Source organism: Ceratotherium simum, chromosome 7, assembly GCF_057802395.1.
Source record: "Ceratotherium simum simum isolate JZ-2026a chromosome 7, ASM5780239v1, whole genome shotgun sequence".
NCBI classification, from domain to species: Eukaryota; Metazoa; Chordata; class Mammalia; order Perissodactyla; family Rhinocerotidae; genus Ceratotherium; species Ceratotherium simum.
Window position 1 is genome coordinate 68,441,185 of NC_141906.1, and position 20,208 is coordinate 68,461,392.

The window sequence follows — 20,208 nt, forward strand, 5'->3', positions numbered from 1 at the left end:
AAATGAGGTCCAGCAGCAGAAGGCCTTCATCCAGTAGGAATGTCTGCATAGCACAGGAGGGGGCTGGGACAGCAATCTGCCAAGTATTTGCCGTTTCTAGAATAAGACAGTGAATAATCCAGTTGAGGAAAGCATGAGGGGGTGGGTGGTGAGAATGCTGATAAGACAGCTGCGGTCAGATGGTGGAGGATCTTGAATGCCAAGCTAAAGAGTAAAGACCTGTCTTTGTATTCTAAAGAAAATATTTCTGATCAAGTTACAGTGTGCTGAAAGAAATACCGTTACAGATCTGGAAAGTGACCAACTCCCTACTCCTGCAAGCGCTGCCCAGGCCCGGGCTACAGCAGCCACCCCTCAGCTCAGGCCTCTGCAGGGTGCCTCTTGGTCCCTACACCCATTTTAAAAATCTTATTGGTGGTACTGTTGGCATTGCCCCTGAGTCAAGGGGCCAAGTACATACTCAAGGTCTCCGGAGAGACACAAAATGCCTTTCTCTCACTGCTCCACCAAGAAACTCTATCTCAGCCTCCCTCCCTCCCACACAACCGCCCCTCCACATCCTCCACCCTCCCAGTTACCACATTCCTTTTCTCCCAGGAAGGAAGTTGGGCTCCCCGGGGCTGCCTGGAGCTCTCTGGGAGGAGGTTAAGAGGTGGCAGAAGTGATCGATCTCATTTCCAGGTGACAGAGTCTGAGGAGCAGGGAAGAGAGGCGGGAGGATCTTTGGGAGAGGGAAAAGCCAGGCAGAGTTGAGTGGAGCTGGAAGAGGCGTTCAGGAACATCACATTAGCCTCCATGTGCGTGTGAGGCCCTGGACCCCTGCCTGTGGGATCCCTGTGGACCTGGACCCCCTCCCTGGGACACGGCCCAGCAGAAGTCGTCACTGTTAGATGGGGGACTCCTGAGCCTCGTCACTCTGCTGCTCCCCGACTCTGGAACTCTAGATCACTTGACCATGCTCCCCATCTGGAAAACGGGACCAGCCACATTTTGCTTCCCCTATAGCATCTTTTGAGAAAGAATTCAGTTTCTACTCATTTTTCTTCCCCTTTCCATGTTCTCATTTGTCTCTACATTGGCAAACAGCTGACACCTCGGGTGGCAGCAGCATTTCCATGTTAATTTTGCTCCCCGACCTTCCTGCGTTTTTGCACGGTTGCTTTCTGCATGTGCCGGAGAAAGCAATCAGGAGAGTTTCTCTGGCGATTATCTTTCCATACTGAGTCACATAATTTCACATAATTGCTGGGTAAAAGCTGCTCAGAAAAAGAAGCCACTAGTTGATGATGTGGCAACGTGCTATATTATTTTTGATTCCACGCAGCAGTGAGATGGATCAGAATACCCAGCTCTATTGTGAAAATAACTCAGAAACAACCTCCATTTAAAATGCAGAGGCTCCAAATTACAGTGGAACTTTATTATCTCACCCTCATCCCTCCCTCCCACAGCCCCCAAAGCCTCACTCCCTTTCCCTTACAGCCCACCTGCTTGCCTTCCTTCTGGCTCAGCCCACTGAAAACATGCTCAGAGGGATCACCACGGCCTGGGTCCTGGCGGGATCTCCAAAGAAGGATGAAGCCTCCACTCCAGACAGGAATGTGGGAAGAGAACCTTGTATGGGGTCACAGAATGCTGGGCCCCATTGTTTAGGCTCACTGGTTACCCTAGACTGTTATTGTATGCCAGGGGACATGATTTAGCCTATGAGGTATCCAAATCTTTGCAACAAAGAGGCCTGTTAAAAGAAGATTCCGCTGTGTATAAATAGGATATAACCAAGATGTGAGGCTTACCAGATGGAGCTAGAATCACAGAATGCCAGAGTGAGTTAGAATGATCGAGATGAAAGCTCTTACTTTTTATTTGAGGAGACTGAGGTCCCCACAGAGAAGCGATGTAGCCAATTCACCTAGTTAGTCAGGGGCAGAGCCAGGCTCAGAACCCACACCTCTGACTCCTATCTGCTGCTCTGGTGCTGGGATTGGGAGTGGGGCAGGCCGGGGCCGGAGGAGAGGAGCACCCTGAGGGCAGCAGGGAAAGCTGAGCAAATAATGCCTGAGAGTACTCCGCCAGCCTGGCCTGGCCGGAGCCAGGGAAAAAGACAAGGCGCCCCCAGGAATGAGGCTAGGAAGGAGGAATGAGGGGGTAAGAAGGAGGTATCCGACAGGCTCCTCAGCTCTCCATCAGAAGACCACCATTGATGGGAGATGTCAGGGGGCAGTGCTCTGACTCAGCCTCTGCGAAGGTGAGTGATGGAATCAGAAGGCATAGAGCCCAACTCCTCACTCTCAACAGGGGGCGAAGAGATGATCAGAACAGTCCTTTCTGATTGTCCTGGCTGCACGGTGTGGGTGAGTTTGGTGCAGCTTGCCGTTACTGCAGCACAGAACTGAATGGTCTAAGGCCAGGCTCAGGACTGAAAACAGGGAAGGCCCAGGACTAAAACTTATCACGGACAGATCAGTCTGATTTACTGGCAGAGAGGGGGATTCTTTACATTCCTATGACATTAGTTAGTCTTACTGTTTGGAAGGAAAATAGGGGGAGGGTAGTCTGATCTATTTGTGTTAAGATCTTTTTGGAGACAGGGGACTGGCCCCCAGTGGCCTTTTAAGGCCTCCTTAGCCTCGGATTCTATGAAAGGGCCACGTGTGCACATAATGGTGGTACTAACAGTTCTGGATTACACATGCTAATGAAGGGGGCTTGGGGAGCAGTCAGCACAAACCGGTAGATAATGCCCAAACCCGAGGCTTGGCTTTGAAATGTATTGCACTTTTATGAGAACTTAGGTATCATTAAGGCCTCAGCGCTAGGAAGGCTGGAATGTTCTCCTTGATCTTCTCTGGCACCCCCTTCTACCCCCAGTGTCTCCCTGTGCCCCCATCCATGTCAGGGCAGCCAGGCACCCCTGGCACTCAAACCACCTTCTCCACTCACACACAGCTGCCCTCTTCCTCTCTAAGCTGCTCATCGCCTTTCTGCTTCCCATCTTAGATGCCTTGGCTTAAAGTTCTCTCGGGCTTTTATGTACCGGAGTGAAAAGAAGGCAAGAACAAAAGGACAGTCATCCTCTACACGACTGCTCTGTGTCCAAAGGAGCTCCGGAGGGGGCTTTTCCAGGGTCCTTCCCAGCTGAGCCCGGCACTCCTCATTCCTTCTCTGGACCAGGTGTGCTTTCAGGATGGGGTGTGTCTGCTCCTCGCCTCATGTGCCATGTGACCAGAGCCTGGGAACAGAGGTAAGGACCACACTGTGGCCTCAAACCCCCAACTGTGTGCCCTAAACTCTCTGACCTTGAAGCTCCCCAGCCACAGTGCTTTTGTAAAATGCAGAGTGGATTCTTCTTCATCTTTGGCCCCTGCTGGGAGTCTGCTCAAAATGCCCTTTCTTCATAGAGCTACAAGATACAGCTGCAGTCTCCTTGACTGTAAAAGCCCCCGACCCCAGGTCCATCCCTGGAGCCCAATGGCCAGAGAACATGAACCTCCTGACAAGGGACATTCAGGCCTGAAGCTCCTGGCAGCTAAACAAAGCCTAGCCCCACTCACCCTGCACACTTCCTAGGGCAGCAGCCTTGACTGGAGTGTGAAAGGGAAGGTGAGGAAAGACAGGTGAGTCTTCTAGGTGGTAGGGAGCAGTGAGCTTGGCGGCAGGAATAAGCAAGACGCTGGAAATGGGGAGTCTGGGGGTGGGGACAGAGGTCTGCCTGGAGCATAGGAGTCCTTCTATGGACTCCACAGAAAGAAATGAGAGGAAGTGAAAATTCTGAGATGGAATGCCCATATTTGAGGCCCAGTCTAGGAGTCTGTATTGGATATAAGAGGTAATAATAATAATCATGACACACAACACAGGTCAGGCACTATTCTTAGTACTTTATATATTTATTCTCATTTAATCCTTAAAAATAGCCTATGAAATAGTTGTTACCATCAAACCCATTTTACAGGGAAAGAAGCTGAGGCAGAGAAAGAGAGGCGCCCTGGCAAGTGAGAGCTGGATTCCAGGCTTTGGCCCAGCTCTGTCTGCCTCCCAGCCAGTGGAGGAAGGGTGGTCTTCCTTCTGTGAGCTCAGGACTCCAGCCCCTGCCCCACATCCCAGGGGAGGGCTCACAGCCACTCAGTGGCAGGGCCATGATGGGTCACCTGCACTGTGGCTCCCCAGAGGGCCCACCTCCCAGACAGCTGCCACCCGGGTTCCCGCTCCTCTCCCTGTCCAGTGGGCTGAGGCCACAAGGCTCGGCCGCCCGAGGGTGTGAAACGAGCTCTGCAGAGAGGGCCACAGGGAAGGGGGCTCCTGCCTCTGCGTGAACATGTACCAGCCAAGCTCCCCAACATCTCTAGTCTCATACATATTCACGAGAGAAAGACACAGCAGAATGCACAGTGCCTGCCAGCTCACCCCTGAGAGAGAATTTATATTCCCTTGTTGGACAAGGAGCTGTTTACTTGGGAGGGTGATTTTTTTTTGGCAGATTACAGAATTGTGCAGCTGGTTAGGCCGGGGGTGAGAACACGGGGTGGGGGGCAGTGAGGAATCAGCCAGTCAATTCCCCTGTCCACTTGCCAAGGGTATTATTAAAGTCAAGTGAGACAATATATATGAAGGTTCTTTGTAAACTGTAAAGCACTGTGCTAACAATACCTAAAATTTATTAGGTATTCATGTCATGGCAAGTACTGTTCTAAGAGGTTTACATGTACTAACTCATTCGATCCTTACAGCAGCTCTAGGAAGTGGCTATGATTGTGATCATTCCCATCATGCAGATAGAGAAACTGAGGCCAGGAAGGTTAAATAACTTGCCTAAAGTCCCAGAGCTAGAAAGTAGCAGAGCCTAGATTTAAACCCAGCAATCTGGCTCCAGAGTCCTCGCTCTGAACCACTCTGCTATCCTGCCTCTCTGCACTCAGTGGCTTTATGGCTTTAAGCAAGATACTCTTCCTCTTGGAGCCTTTGCTTCTGAGACTGTAAGATGGGAATGATAATATGCATCTCAGGAGCTGGGAGGTTTGGTAAAATAGCTTTGGTGCATGGGCAATTATCATCTGTCGGCCCACACCTGTCCCTCCTGAGAAGCGCATCTCCTTTTGGAGGAGAGATGGCTCCTCCTCCACTCCAAGGCTGTAGGGTACTGGGGGCTGCCAACCACAGCCCCTCCCTTGTAGCTAAAAGGAATGGGTTTGGGACTGCAGTGTTCCCCGCCCAGGGGCTGTCATATCATCAAGGGAGGAAGTTGTCAAAGTAGCCAAGCTGTGAAATGTGGGGGTGGGGCAGTCTGTGGGGAGAAGTCAGCCAGCAGCAATAGGTGAAGAGCTGGCTGGAGAGAGAAGCCAGGAGAAGGGACAGGGAGAGGGTCCTGGCTGGGTGTGCTCCGGCCCCTCTGTTCCCAGACCAGCGCTGCTCTGCCCCACCTGCAGTTTGATAGTCCCTGCCTTGCCTAAACTAGGAGTTCAGTTTCTGTCATTTGCAACGAAAGCAGATATCACACAGAGCTGAGCACAACGCCTGGCAGCCTGGCAAAGAGCAACTACTTTCTGGGCACCAACTGTAATGTTATTACTATTATCATCCCCCAACTCTTTCCTCAGCTTCTTGCTTCATTTTCTACCTGCTCTTGGGAAATGGGAGAGAAACAGAGAACGGGGACAGGGCCCTAGTCCCTCCTCTCACTTCCCTTCCTTCCTCCTTTACCTGTCCTCTAGCCACTAGGCGGCTCCAGTGTTCTCCTGACCCAGGGCGGGGAGGGCGCCTCGGCCCACGGTGGACACAGGCAGGGACACAGGCAGAGCAGGGCTTGACACTCAGAAGGCTTTCTCCTGCCTCAAGAAAAACAGCCTGCGTCACCCAGCGCTGCAGACAGGTGGCGTAGGCAGAGCGTGGCCGACGGAGCCAGCCAGAGACCAGTGACACATGCTCCCAGCCCCAACCAGGGGAGCCCCCACCAAGAGACACAGAAGCAAGATAAACAGAGAGGACAGAGACAGAAAAAGAGGAAGGAAATCCCAGAGGAAGAGAAACTGAAGAGGGGAGGTGCCCAGGAGAAGTATGAGAGAAGCAGGCAAAGTCTTTCCTGTTCCAAAGACGGAACAGAGGCTGGCCGAGGGCAGACTGCCCGGCAGAAACTGAGAGAGGTGGAAAAGGAGGGACCCAGGGGGCAAAGGAAGGAGAGAAAAGAAAACCTGCCCTGGGGAAGCATCCCACAAGCCTCAGTGCTGCCGTCCCCACGAGGCCCTAGCTGGGTCTACACCCGTGGCTGCCTAGGCTGCCTCCACCACACCCCTGCATGCACTGGTCACACAGATGCTCGAAAGAGCAGAGGAAGGAAAATGCACCGGGGTGGAGTCGGGGGAGGAAAGTCAACAGACAGCTGCTGTTCCTGGGAGCAAACAGCTCACAGCCCTCCCTGGCTGCCAGGCAGCTTCCCAGTGGAAGACAGGCTCTCTGCTGTCCACGCAGCCTGCTGGACAGGATCCAGGAGCCTGAGGCCTAGCCTTGGAGGGCCTCAGGCTCCCCACCCCTCTGGCCAGCACACCCAGGCTTTCTCCTAACCCAAAATCCTTCCAGCAGAAGCCACTGCCTCCCACAAGGGGCCCCTTCATGTGTCTCTCGAGGAGGGCTGGGCCCGAGATGCACAGGCAGGGCCAAGCAGACTTCTGAAAAACCAGAGTGGGGTGCCTCAGGTGGCCCTGGGGGCGTCTTGGGTTTAGAGGTCAGGGCAAGATATATCAGGACAGAGACTCTTGTCCTTCAGCCCTGGACCCTCGAGTGTACCTGCGGCTGTCAGAAGAGAAAGGGGGAGCAACTGTGCTGTGTATGTTCCACACCCTCCCCTGCTCCTGTTCCCCACTCATGGTGGCTGAGGGGGATGATGATGGTGATGGTGGTGATGCTGATAACACCAAACATTTGTAAGACACCTTGCTTACCAGACAACTTCACAAGCATTAGCTCAAAGGAACATCAAAACTACATGTGATGTGGGGTATCGCTGCCATTTTACGGATTAGAAAAGGTGAGGCTCAGAGTTAGGTTACTTGTATAATATTATTATACAATAATACGGCTAACAATGGCACAGCTGGCATCGGCTCCTAAGTCTGTGGATACCAAATGCTACGCTCTTTCCACTCCCTCCTGCTGCCTTCCCGGCAAATGTGGCAATGCATGGGGACTAAGGGAAAAGAAAATGCTGACCCTGACTCAAGACCAAGCGGTCTCATCAGATGGGCGTGTTCTTACCCAGGCCGGGGGAGAAAAACCAGGGTGAGAATAACCCAAATAAAGTTAAATAGCTTTATTTAACTCTGGCATGCATTACGTCATTTTTTCCCTTTCACAGTTTCTTGCCCAACTCTGCTCTGTCCACTATGTGTGAGCATAAGGCTGGGACCCTGGAGCCCCTTAGGAGGAAGGAGGAGGCCCAGCTTCTCTGTCAGCCATCGCTGGACCCCAGCTGTTCACAGTTCTGCCCCATCACCCCCAGCTGAGCCTCAGCATCAGCGCAGGCATCTTGTCTCCCTCCTCAGCCTCTACCCACCTCACAGCAGCTGCCGGGCACGCTGCTGCTCTCTGCCCAGCAGAAGGTCAGTGCATCTATGCTGGGAGCTAGACAGTGTCCCAGACCAGTTCTAGGTGACCCTGTCCATCGGAGCTCAGCTCACAGGGGATGCCAACAGAACTGCCAGCCCAGCAACTGGCAGCCTTTCAGAGTGGGCTGCCAGCTGCAGACCCCCTTTTTTCTGGTATGGCTCAGCATGACATTGGGGTATAGAATTGAAATAAAGACCACCCCTGCTCAAAAATATATCTTCACCCACAACATTCCCCCAAGGAAAGATGTTTTAATTTCACCAAATGCTTCTTTTCAAAAGTAAATGCTTCCAATCCTGACAGTCATTTATATCTTGGCCTGAGTTATTTAATCAGATTCTTTCCAAACAGCTGAGATCTGCCTGCATTTAGGTGGAGAAAGGAGGGTGATTTTGAAACAAGATGTAACTTTGGAAAGAATGGCACCATTTTCCTTCCAGTTATCAAATTAACAAATATTTATTGATGGCCTTCTCTCATCCAGGAGCTTGGTCGTCACTGAGCGTCCTGCAAAGGCACAGTCCCTGCCTCATAGAGCTTACAGTCTAACCAACTGACAACATTTCCTCTCTCCCTCCCTTCCAGGCTCCACACTGCATCTGTGGCCAAGACAGTCCCAGGCACGCGTACTCCCGCTGTTCCTCTATAATCCAGCCCTTCTCTTCCGTTGCTCGCTCTAGCTCAGACCCTCATTATTGCTCCCTTGCGCTGTCCTGGTAGCTTGCCTAATAGTGCAGTAGCTGCTCCCATCTTTAACCTCCTCCCTCCAATCTGTCCTGGACATTGATTACTGCACGTGTGATCTACCTAAAGCGTGTTCTGATCACTTCTCTCCAAACTCAATGCAGCCATGATGCTTCAGTATCCTATTTATTTTTAAAAAATAGAAACTTTTTATTCTGGCATATAAATACCTCTAGGTCTATCCCTTTCTTACCCTTCCAATATTTTCTCCCATTACTTTCAGCTACGATGGTCTACTCCTGTCTCCTGCCATGTGTGCATCAATCTCCAGGCCTCTGTATATTCTGTTCCCTCCACTTAGAATGCCCTTCCCTTCCCTGTTCATTGCAGTTCTCAACCCTGGCTGCACCTGAGGATCACATGGAGAGTGTTTTAATAATAATAATAAGGATGATGATGATGATGATGCCTGGGAATCAACTAAGCCCCATTACATTCTAAACTCTACTGTAGTGGTGTGGCCAGAGCATCAGTAATTTTTAGGATCTCCTCACTGATTCTAAGATGCAGCCAAGGTCGAGAAAGGCTGTCTTTGTCCAACTACCACTCCAGCCTCTAGACTGATGGTAGACTTCTTTCTCTGGACTCAAAGAGCACCTGTTGCCTGACATTAGCACCGATTTGGCACACAGCATATTCTGTTTTATGGTCTCTTGAATACGGTTCTCCTAGCTGAAGAGTCTCTGTGCTACCTCATGACTTGCAAAAGCTGGGACGGTGCAGACAGCCAGCGAGTGCTGGTTGACAGATTAATATGTTTGTCTGGAGGAGTGGAAAGAGCACAGCTCCACTCACCGGGCCCTGGAATTCTGCTGGAGATGGGGGCGCTGAAAGAGATTGAAAATCCAGTCATGCCAACGTCACCAGCGATGAATCACGCTGATAGTACGCACCCTCGAAGTGATGTGATGAAAATAGCCCTTTACCTCTGCGGTCTTCCTCCCCAAAACCCATAAGCCCAGTCTAATCACGAGAAAAACACTGGACAAATCCCCATTGAGGGGTACCCTACAATATCCCTGACCAGTCCCCTCAAAATGTCAAGGTCATCAAAAACAAGGCAAGTCTGAGAAACTGTCACAGCTAAGAGGAGCCAAAGGAGACATGACAACTAATGTAATGTGGTACCCTGGATGGGATCCTGGAACAGAAAAAGGATGTTAAGTAAAAACTAAGGAAATCTGAATAAAGTATAGACTTTGATTAATAATAATATATTAGTATTGGTTCATTATTTATAACAAATGTACCACACTAATGTAAGATATTGATAAGAGGGGAAACTGTGTGTGTTGGGGGATATATTGGAACTCCCTGTACTATCTGCTCAGTTTTCCTGTACATCTAAAATTGTTCTAAAAAAATAAAGTCTATTAAAAAATAATGAAAAATTGTATATTCAGTTAAAAACAAAGACAGTCCCCCAACCCCTTCCCATCACTCCCACATCAGCTCACCTTCCTGGCAAGCAGTGTGAAGTCCTGTGCCCTGTTCACAGGTCTGATGCTTCTGTAATGGAGACTGGGCTTCTGTGGTTCAGAACTACAGAGCCGAAGCTAGCACAGGCTTTTAATAATTTTATTTTATTTATTTATTTATTTTTTTCCCCCAAAGCCCCAGTAGATAGTTGTATGTCATAGCTGCACATCCTTCTAGTTGCTGTATGTGGGACGCGGCCTCAGCATGGCCGGAGAAGCAGTGCGTCGGTGCGCGCCCGGGCCGCCAGCAGTGGAGCGCGTGCACTTAACCGCTAAGCCACAGGGCCGGCCCCAGCACAGGCTTTTAAAGCTGCCTTTTAAAACAAGTGCTCTGGGTCCAAGCCGAGGTCACTGATGGATCTTTGGCCTCCAGAGAAAATGCAACCTGTTCCCTTGATTTGCATTTTAAACGCCCATCAAATAAACAATTAAATGTCAGTTATTCTGTTTAATAGCCTAACTTGAAAAGATTGGCCCCCTTGCAAAGTTCCAGAGAGAGTCTGATGAGCCAACGGGGACTCAGAGCCTGGGACTGAAGAGAGAGCAGAGAGTGGTGACATTCTAGTAGGCCTGGGGGCTCACAGTGGCTGCACTTTGCTGAATTCCCCGCACTGCCCCGAAGGCTGCTAGACAGCATAGGAGCAGGGCAGGGTGCCTCTGGCCCAGATCATTGCTGCTGACATCTCCCAGGGTGGCCTCTTTCCCACTGGGTTCCTCTCTCATCATGTCTGGCAGGGCCTCCCTGAGTAGCCCCATTGCTGGGTTTGCCCCACCATCCTTCATTCATGGAGGAGGGGCACCCCCACAGCTGAGGGGCTAGAGGCTGCGCCCACAGCTGTTTCTCTAGAGCCCAGACCCAATCCAGCCTGGCAGCACAGGGGGAGTGCAAGGGACAAAACTCCTTTATTATATAGCTGACGACTTCTTATTTTAACCCGAGGCATCTTTACCTTTAATATGGATTTACTTCTGGGGAAGAAAAACATGGTCAGAGGAAGAAAAGAACTGACCATTAAAAGAAATTAAGGCCCCTTCCTTAGAAAGGGAGACACAGAATTCATACATCACAACCACAGGCCTGGCGTCTAGAAGTCTCCCCTGTAGACCCCAAGCTGGCCCACCAGTGGAGCCATAATGCCTCACTGCCATCCCGCTGTCACTGCCAACTGTGACAGTCTTCACAGCGCCATCCCAGCCATTATCCTGTGGGCTTCTCATAACAGCCCTCAGAGGCAGGCGCACAGAGTCCTATTGTTTGCTCAACCCCAACACAGGCCAATGACATGAGTTGCCCAAAGTGAGTCAGGAAGCAGGACTCAGGCCCCTTCCTCCAAGGGGATCTCAGTCCAGTTCCAGGGAGTCTGGTTGGCAGGCAGCACTAAAGCCCCAGGCGGGGCCCCATCAGGCTGGGCAGGGCGGGAGCGAGTCAGGCCAGCGATGGGCTCACCTCCTCCACATGCCTGCTGACAAAGGCCCATTCAAGAGAGGCCAGACAAGCAGTCCCGGCGGCAGAAACAGAAACCTGGAGCAGTGGCCAGGGCCACAGGCCCAGGGCCCAGGCCCACGCCACCCTACCCACAGCCAGACCACAGTACCAGGCAACTTGGCCGGCCCCCTTCCACTCTGTCTGCCCAACAGCCCACCTCCTTGAACATACAGCTCTGGCCTGCATGTCTGAACCTGCATGCAGGGCACTTTGCATATATTCAAACTGTCTTGCTTGTGGGGGGAGCGGCAAGGAGATGCACCCTGACCCATGGGCCTGCAAACCTGGAAACTTGCCCCACCTCTGGTTCGGGAGGGTGGATGCATGTGCGTGTACGGAGGGTTTACCCGACGTTGTTTGTCTCTGCTTCAGAAAACACTGTCCCCCCCCTCCTGCCACACGCCCTCCTTCCCCCTATTCCCACAGAGCCAAGGCCCATACCTCTTTCCACGTATTGCCATCGTTAGTGTGTGTCTCCCCATCAGACTATGAACTCCTTGGCGGCAGAGGCACATTCTAAGCATCTCTGCATTTCCAGCACTTAGCGTGATAGCTGCTCAATAAATGTTGACGACCGAATCAATGGGCGCTTCAGCAACATTATCGCTTTAAGTCACAGGCCAATCCAAGCTCAGAACAACCTGAGGATCTGTATGGAATTTATAAATAATTTTAAAACTTCCCAGTGCCCCCCTCCCCCCATTTCCTCATTTCTGCTCTCTAGGTCTCTGTCAAATCCCAATCAACAAAACGCTACGATGAATCATCTTCCCTCCATTGATCGCAGCCCTCAAGCATCTCCCAGACCTCTGATGGGGTAAAATTCTTAGTTTTTAGACTGTATCAAAGGAACTAGACAGACCGAGAGGATGCATGGGCAAAAAGGGATGTATGTCTTAGGAATGTGTGCTGTGCACCTGGGTATGAGCGAGAGGCAGAGAGACAGTTTTGAGGGACAAGTAGGTTTCAACACTTCCTAGTGGGTGTAGACTTTTTCCCACATACATTCAGTTCACACATGTTCCCTGAGCTTTCTCCATGTGTCCGACACTGAGCCAGGCAGGGGACAAACAGACCTTGCCTTTTTTTTTGATGAGGAAGATTGGCCCTGAGCTAACATCTGTTGCCAGTCTTCTTCTTTTTGCTTGAGGAAGATTGTTCCTCAGCTAACACCTGTGCCAGTCTTCCTCTATTTTTGTATGTGGGACGCCACCACAGCATGGCTTGATGAGCGGTGTGTACGTCCACGCTCAGGATCCAAACCCACGAACCCCGGGCCACCGAAGTAGAGTGCATGAACTTAACCACTACACCACTCGGCCGGCCCCCAGACCTTGCCTTTGAAGAGGTAAATGGGGGTGGAGGGGAGACGGCGTGTATATAAGTAGCTAAAATGCAAGCACAGTGGGCCGTGTACTCGAAGAGAAGAATGAATAGAACATTCCGGGCTATGGCGAGGAGGAAAGCATGTCTCTTTACAGAATTAGGAAAAGCTATTTGAAAGAATGAGCACTTGAGAGGAGCCTCGAAGGATGACATAACAACAATAACAAGGTCATTCTAATAATAATGTCATTACTATCATTATTATTATTATTATTACAGCAGCTAATATCTACTGAGTGTTTACTATGCGCTAGGCACCACAAGAAGCACTTTACATAGCTAGCTTCCCCCGCTCAATCCTCACGTCTATTTGACAGATAAGGAAACTGAGGCTCAGAGAAGTCAAGAAAACTAGGAAGCGTCAGAACCTAGATTATAACCTGAGTTTGCACATCTCCAAATGCCGCCACCTCCTCCTCAGCTCGTTCCAGGTAGGGCCTGAGCAGAGGCAGAGAGGAGGAAATACAAGGCTTGGGATGACCATCAGGAGAAGGTGCTGGAGAGCAGCTGCAGCCAGGTTACGAGAGCCTTGAGTGCCAGCGCCAGGCACCCGTCCTTGTAAACAGGCAATGGACAGCCCAGGGAGGTCTGACATAACTGGACCTGATCTGCAGGAGCAGTGGTAAAACAGATCGGGGCTGAGAGAGTGGAAGGGAAGAGGCCATCACAATGGCCTGGGTGAGAGACTGCAGCTGGCGAGGTGAGAGGGTGTGTGGGAAACTGTGAGCACGTGCCTCTGTGTTAGGTGTGGAAGATTATGTATGTGTGAGAAGGGGAAAGTGTGTGAGTGCCCATGTGAGTGAGTGTAGGGGTCCTTTCTGCTGAAGAGGAACGTTGCAGAGCCTTCCTGGTGGGAGGTGGGGGGGAGGTAAGCAGCAGGAGAGAGGAAGGGACAGGAGAAATCAATTGGTCTAGCTGAGCAGGCGGGCTCTGGTGAATGAGAAACCATCATTTCACAGCTCTGTGGGCCCTGAGAAGCCCAGAGCCTGGCATATCGGAGGGACTCAGTTAACATTTGTTAAAAGGCGTAGTGGTTAAGTTCGTGCGCTCCACTTCGGCAGGCCGGGATTTGCGGGTTCAGATCCCAGGCTCGGACCTATGCACTGCTTATCAAGCCATGCTGTGGCAGGTATCCAACATATAAAGTAGAGGAAGATGGGCACAGATGTTAGCTCAGGGCCAATCTTCCTCAACAAAAAAAAAATAAATAAATAAATAAAACAAAAAACCAAAAATATGAATGAATTTGAGACCTTGGCCTGGTCTCTTCCAAGGTCTAGCTTTGCCCTCCAGCTGTGTGGGGGTCACTGTCCTTCCAACTAGATCCTCCCTCATCCCTGGCCCCCGCCACCCCCCAAATCAGATATTCTGAGCTGGAGCAGCCCCATTCCCACGGCCCCAGCATGCATCCCAGGGCTCCAGCCCTCCTCCTGGGCTTCGTGCCCCCTCGCACATCTTTGTAACAAACGTGTTCCTGTTTGGGCTCCAAGCCTGCTTCATACTTTCCCAGGTCAGAGTGTCCCCTCCTCCCTCCTATTCCAGAGCAGAGAGGATGCTGACAGATTGGTTCCAAGCTTTTGTCTCAGCCAGAGATATTCTATTTCTCATCAGGGACAGAGAGCCCCGACCAGCACCTTCTCTCACTCTCTGCAGCTGGCCAAAGGCCCTCCCTCTGGAGAATTTCATAGACCACCAAATGATGGCTCTGAGTCTCGTCCTCTCCAGAAGACACCTCTTAACAAGACTCTACCCAGCCCCAGTTTTCATCCTGGCAGAACAGACCAGGTAGACCACGGCATCCAGGAGGGGCCGGCTCCTGCAGCCCGAGGGAAGAAAACCTGGTCTCAGATTCTTGGGCCCCTCCTGTCCCACTGACTGAAAGGGGAGGCTTTCTCCAGAGTCACGAGAACCCAGTCCCTCTCCTGCTCAGCTCAGCTGCAACTCTGTATTATGAAATAATGAGTACAATTTGGCACTGTATAATCCACAAAACTTCAGAGGAAGAAATGCCTCAGAAATCATGGAATCTACCCCCCCTAAAAACAAAGCAATACTGACAGATGTGGGAATAGGCAGACGCTAAAATCTTGGAAGCTTTCAGTTGCTTGAGCTCAGTCTAAGCTATTTCTGGCTTTCACCAGAAGCCCGGTTGGCATCCAAAAGGACATCTGTGGAATGAATGCACTTGCCCTTGGGACAGAGCCAGGACTAGAACCTGGGTCTGCCCTCCAGGTTCACAGCCTTTATGCTACAGGCTCTCTGCCTCCAGGGGCTGTGCCTGTCAGGACTGGTTTGCTTCCTCCAGGGCACTCGGGTGGAAGCTGGTGGGTGATTTGTTAGACAGTGAGTCCTGGGGGCTGCCTGGCACAGTCTGCCATCCAGATGGCAGCCAGCTAAGTCCAACAGGGCTGGGGGGCAGGGGAGCGTGTGCTCTGATTTATGGGGGATCTAGGTGGGCTGGCTCGCCTAAGGCTGTGGGCAGTTTCCAGGGTCTAGGGAACTGCTCCTGCTCCCCACATCCTCCTTGCCACACCCTCCAAGAAAACATAATGGAGCAGGCTCCCCACCCACCAGAGGACCCACACATTGGAAGGGATATCCCAGTTCCCAGAGGATTGCTGGTAATACAGAAAAGAAGGCAAGAGATAGGGGACAGGGAGTGTGGAGCCACAAATCCTGGCTGAAGAGTCAGAAGGCCTCAGCCACTGCTGGGTGTGTGACCTCTGAGCCTCAGTTTCCCCATCTATGCTACATCCTGATTGGATGTTCCCTCAAGGTCCCTTCTGGCTCTGAGAAATCTAGGATTCTAAGGTCTGGGACTGCGTCTTCCTCCTCACCCTCAGGTCCCCGGCAATTAATGCATAGTAGGTAGTTAAGACACTTCCTTGCATAATTGAGTGACATGGGCCCTCAGCCAGTCCAGAGATCACATGGAGGCCAGGACAGACACTCTTCCCTCAGGTGTCTACCACTTGACCACCGTGGAAGCCGCAGGTCTTGGAAAAGCTCTGGCAATCCAGGATCCCTTCACAAACCCACTCCCTCTCCTAGATGCACAGATGTGGTGGAGGAGCCACGTAGGTGGAGGAAAAGTTGCCTGGAGGAGAGAGGGTGGCCTGGACCTGGATGGGAGCAGACCCCACTACTTGCACTTTCTTAACTCACCTGGCCTCTCCTTCCCGCTCTTTCTGGCTTCCCTCCCTTCCCGGCCCTCATCCCCCTTTGTGTCCTTTCCCTGCCCTCCTGGCCCCCTTTTGGTCTCCTTGCACAGTCACAACCTTTCCTCCCTCCTTTGTGGAAGCTCAGAGCCTGCTGGTCCAGGAGCTGCTTGATCCTCTGTTAGCAGGAAGACTCAGGGGTGAGTGGAGGCTCCGAGAATGGGCCAGGAGCCTCAGGCTTCCTCAGGGTCAGGGCAGGGAGAAAGCAGACGTGGAGAGATTTAAATTCTGGTGCGTGCCCAGCCTCTGGAGTCCGGCACCTAGGAGAGGGGCTCCTCTGAGGGAATCTGGAAGTGCATTTCTTTCTATCTTCCTCAGCAGGGTTCTTGGGAGATGTTTCCTTCTGGTCTTCCTGAGCCTTCCCCTGCACACCCCTCAGCATAGAGCTAGATGGGACAGGAAACTGCTCTCTCTTCCAGCTTGAGACCTATTTAGAAGAAGTACTGTGTGTGTGTGTAGTGGGGGAAGCAATGGTATGTGTTATTGTTGGTGTATGTGAGAGCATACACAGTGCAATGGTAGGATGTATGTGCAGCATTGTGGGTGGTGTGTTGCAGTGCAGCACATGTACAGTGTATTCGGTGTGTATGTGGTGTATATGTAGTACAATATATACGTGTGTGTGATGCCTTTACGGACTGTGTGTGTTGAGTAGGATGTATGGTATGTGTGAGTGTGTAGTGTGGCATGTATGTATATGTGTTTGGGTGTATAGTGTGTGTGCAGGGGGACTTGAGTGGGTAAGAAGCCACATCAGTTGGGGTGGAAGCTAGCTATGCAGGATCTCCTACCCAGGGAAGCCAGAGATAACTAGTATCTAGGCAACCATGTTGGGGGGAGGGGAGGAGATATGGAGGTGAGGAATGGGCAGGAAAAGGAGGGAGGCTGAGAATTGAAGAGGAGTTTCCATGGCAACTACCAGGCAGGTCACATGCAAAAGGCTAAGTTGCGGAAACAGATATACACATCCACACACACACACAATATGAGGGACCCAGAGTAAGGTCCCTTCAGAGAGGACACGGGCTGCCCACGGATCCATCTCCAAACCTGGAAATCCGGGCCCAGCCAAAGAGCACGACGCCAAGGAGACAAAGGAAGTGGAAACAGAGGCCACATTCATTGGTGGGGAGAAGCCTCAGCAGCCACAGCTCCTGCCCCTGGAGGACGGCAGCAGGGGCCTGGGCAGGCCCATTTCTCCAGCACGGCTGCTCCCTGCTCCCACCCTTGGGTGCTTTTTCTACCAGCCACCACTTGTAAGAGCCAGAAGCAAGCGCCAGGAGCCCCAGGCCGCTCTTCCAACTCTCCACGGAAGACAAGGAGACACAATGGGGGAGGCTCTGCCAGGGGAAAGGGGGCTGGGCAGGAGGAAAGGAGGGAATGGGAGGGTCAGGGCCCCCTGGAAGAAAACAGGACTGGATAGACAAGAAGGGGAAAAAACTGATGCAGACATTCTCATGAACGCCAAGCCCTGGAACCTCAATCCTTCTTTACCTTCCCCCCAGCCCTTGCCCACTGCCCAGCCACAGCCCCTTCTGCCCCCCAAGCACCAAACCAGCAAGTTCCATTCTGTATTGCTCATATGTCCACACTCACATCCCCACGCTCCACTCAAGTGTCCACAGGTTCCCAGTAACAAAGGGAAAGCTCCCCCTGGATACAGGGTGGGAGCAGCCCTTTCCCCTTCTCCCAAAAACCACAGCCCCAGGCTCCAGGCAGCAACAAGCGCATTTCCAGCCACCACCCCACCGCCGTGGCCTGCCTCCCCTCGGAGGCCCCTCTTCTCTTCCGACGACATCTCCTCGTTTACATCTCCAGCCGGGTTTCCGCTGCCCAGGCGGCAGCTGCCCGGGGAGAACCGCTCACACCCACCGAAACAAACAAAACCCGGCAGCTCCCCGGCGCCCCGCGAGCCGTCCCCACCCAGCCTCTCTCCCTCCTCGGAAGAAGAACCCAACTTTGCCCCTCTGCAGCCGCTTACCTGCAGCGCGCGGTTCCCCCCGAGACAATCCCAGGAGGACGAGCCGAGTCCGAAGCAGCCTGGGAGTGGCGGGGCTGGGGGCAGGGCGGTGGGAGAGGCTTTCGCTCTTTTCCCGCCTCCCCTCCTGCGAAGGGCTGGGGCGGGCTGGAGGGGCGCGTCCTGCAGAGGGTGGGGAGCGGTGGGCGGGGATCGGCCGGGGCTGGGCTCCGGGGACCGCCGAGCGGTGTCACCGTCCGATGGCTTCTGGGTAGCGGGGGCGCGCAGACCCCTCTCCTCCTCGCCCTGCGCTGCGCTCCCGCCCCGAGCGCGCCGCCGTCCTCCGCGGTGCGGGAGGGCTTCTTGCAAAGGGCGGGCCAGCTCGGAGAAGCAACAGGAGCCTGCCGCCGAGGGGGCGGGCCAGCGCCAGCGCCGATTCGCCACCAGCTGTTGCTTTTTGGTTTTCCTCTGGTGAGGGTGAGAAGGGAGCGACACAAACACAGTGACAGAGCTAGTGTCTCTCTGAAATAGCAAACTGAAGGGAACGGGAAAATAACCCAGCACCAGACACAGCAACCCACGTTAATTGGGAGCCTTGAGGCAGTTAAGGGGAATGTGCACCGAAAGCATGAATGGCTGTGCCGTAGGCGCACCAGCGGCTCTGGTTGTAGTTGTCATTTTCAGCCAGAGCCAGGTGGGGTGCTAGGGGCGGGGCGCTCCCCCGAACCGCAGATTGGCTGCCCAGAACTCCCTTTTCAAGGCCCCTCATCTTGGCCCTGCCAGGTCACAGTACCGTCCCCTCCCCAGCCCACTCCTCAGGATCCCCGTTCAAGACGACAAACTGAATTTGAAGATTTAAATCCTTGCTCTGCAACTCTATGTGTGATGTGAGCTTGAGCACATCACTGAAGGAAGCTCTTGAGCTTGTTTCCTCGGTTTGGAAATGGCTGTGAGAACACTGACCTCTCAGAAGGAGTGCTCAGCAAACTGGCTGTCACTATGATGGGAGCAGGGCTTATAGGAAGGGACCAAGGCCAGGCACTGGCAGAAACCACAGAAACACAGCAAGGGCTGGCCACTTGATAGGTAGCCAGGAAGCCATGCTGCCTGCCATGCAGCTGCCCAGCCTGAGCAGGATGGGGGTTGTTCCTGAGAGAGGCTGTGATTGTCCACGCCTGGGCAGGGCCGCAGGGACTTCCTTCCAGACACCAAACCCTGGGGTGATGGGTGCTGCTAGGAAGAGACTCAGCCCTACCTCCAACACCCCCACGTCTGGGCCTCAGTTTTCTCATTTGTGAAGTGAGGAGGCAGACTAGATGATTCTGAGGCCCCCTCCAGCTCTAACCCTAGATGACGTAATTATTTTAATAACTGGTCGGCTCTCAAAACCCCGAGGCAGGAAATATACATGGATTCAAGAAGGCTTTGCACAGATTTGGGAGCTATAAATGGCTACCTGGAAAGAGTGGGGGAGCCCCTGTTGGGGAGACCATGGGGAGGACAGCTCTGACCCTTGAGTGGGACCTGGACAGAATGGACTGGCCCTTTCCCAAAGTTGCTTGGGTGCCTGTGAAAGGTAACGCTCTTTCACCAGTCTGGCTCAAAGCTTGCAGACCATATGACTTTACACAGACTGAGTGACCTTTCTGTCCCCGTCTTTTCCTCTACAAATGAGGACTAGGTTACAATTGTCCTTCTCCTCTTCTTTTGCTCTGGGTGAGAGAGAGGGAACCACACCCCCTGCTAGGCCCGTGTCCTTGGGCAAGTAGATGGATCCCTCCCGGATGCCCTGCAACGCTGCTTTGCGGCCACCTCTCCTTGTTGCTGTCTGGAGTCCTTACCCTTAGGACCGTCAGACCCAGGCTCTGCGCGCCTGTTTAGGAAAGGAAAGGCCAGGGGTCAGAACTCCAAAGCCCAGCCACCTGTTCGTTCCAGCCCCTTTCCTGCCAGAGAATTCCGAGGTGTTTGGCCAAATTACTTCCTGATGCTGCTGACCAGCTAAAGGCTACAGAGGGATCCCAGGAGCTACATCCACATGAGGAAGGGCCGTGGCTTCCCTCTCAAATGGTGTTTCTCCACAGTCCATCCAGGGCACTGCTGAAGGAGTTGGGGATGATGCAGCTATGAAGTCACACACGTGCTTGATCTAGGGGAAGTCATGTCTCCCTTCTAGGGTGAGAAGAAACACATCTAGCCACTATGAAATGTGTGAAAAAAGGTCACCAGCTGCTCTATTCTTTCAACACATTTATTAGTGTGAGGAGCTACTCTGCACGGAGCCCTAGGCCAACCTCCAAGATGCGATGGTGAAAGGAAAGACATGGTCCCTTATAGCTAATG

The 20,208-nt window shown here is 52.6% G+C and overlaps 1 protein-coding gene across 7 annotated transcripts in view; it reads right to left on the reverse strand.

Moving 5' to 3' along the window:
• FXYD6 (FXYD domain containing ion transport regulator 6) overlaps positions 1–18,209 on the reverse strand; it is a 34,426-nt gene extending 16,217 nt beyond the window's left edge. The window contains exon 1 of one of the 7 annotated variants that reach the window (XM_087433754.1): positions 17,893–18,209. The gene's annotated coding sequence lies outside the window, so the exon portion shown is untranslated. Of the gene's footprint in view, positions 1–11,748; positions 11,947–15,971; positions 16,960–17,892 lie in introns of those variants that run through there. The other 6 variants (XM_087433752.1, XM_087433757.1, XM_014785119.2 and 3 more) reach the window with 6 other exon arrangements.
• Positions 18,210–20,208: the final 1,999 nt, after the last annotated feature.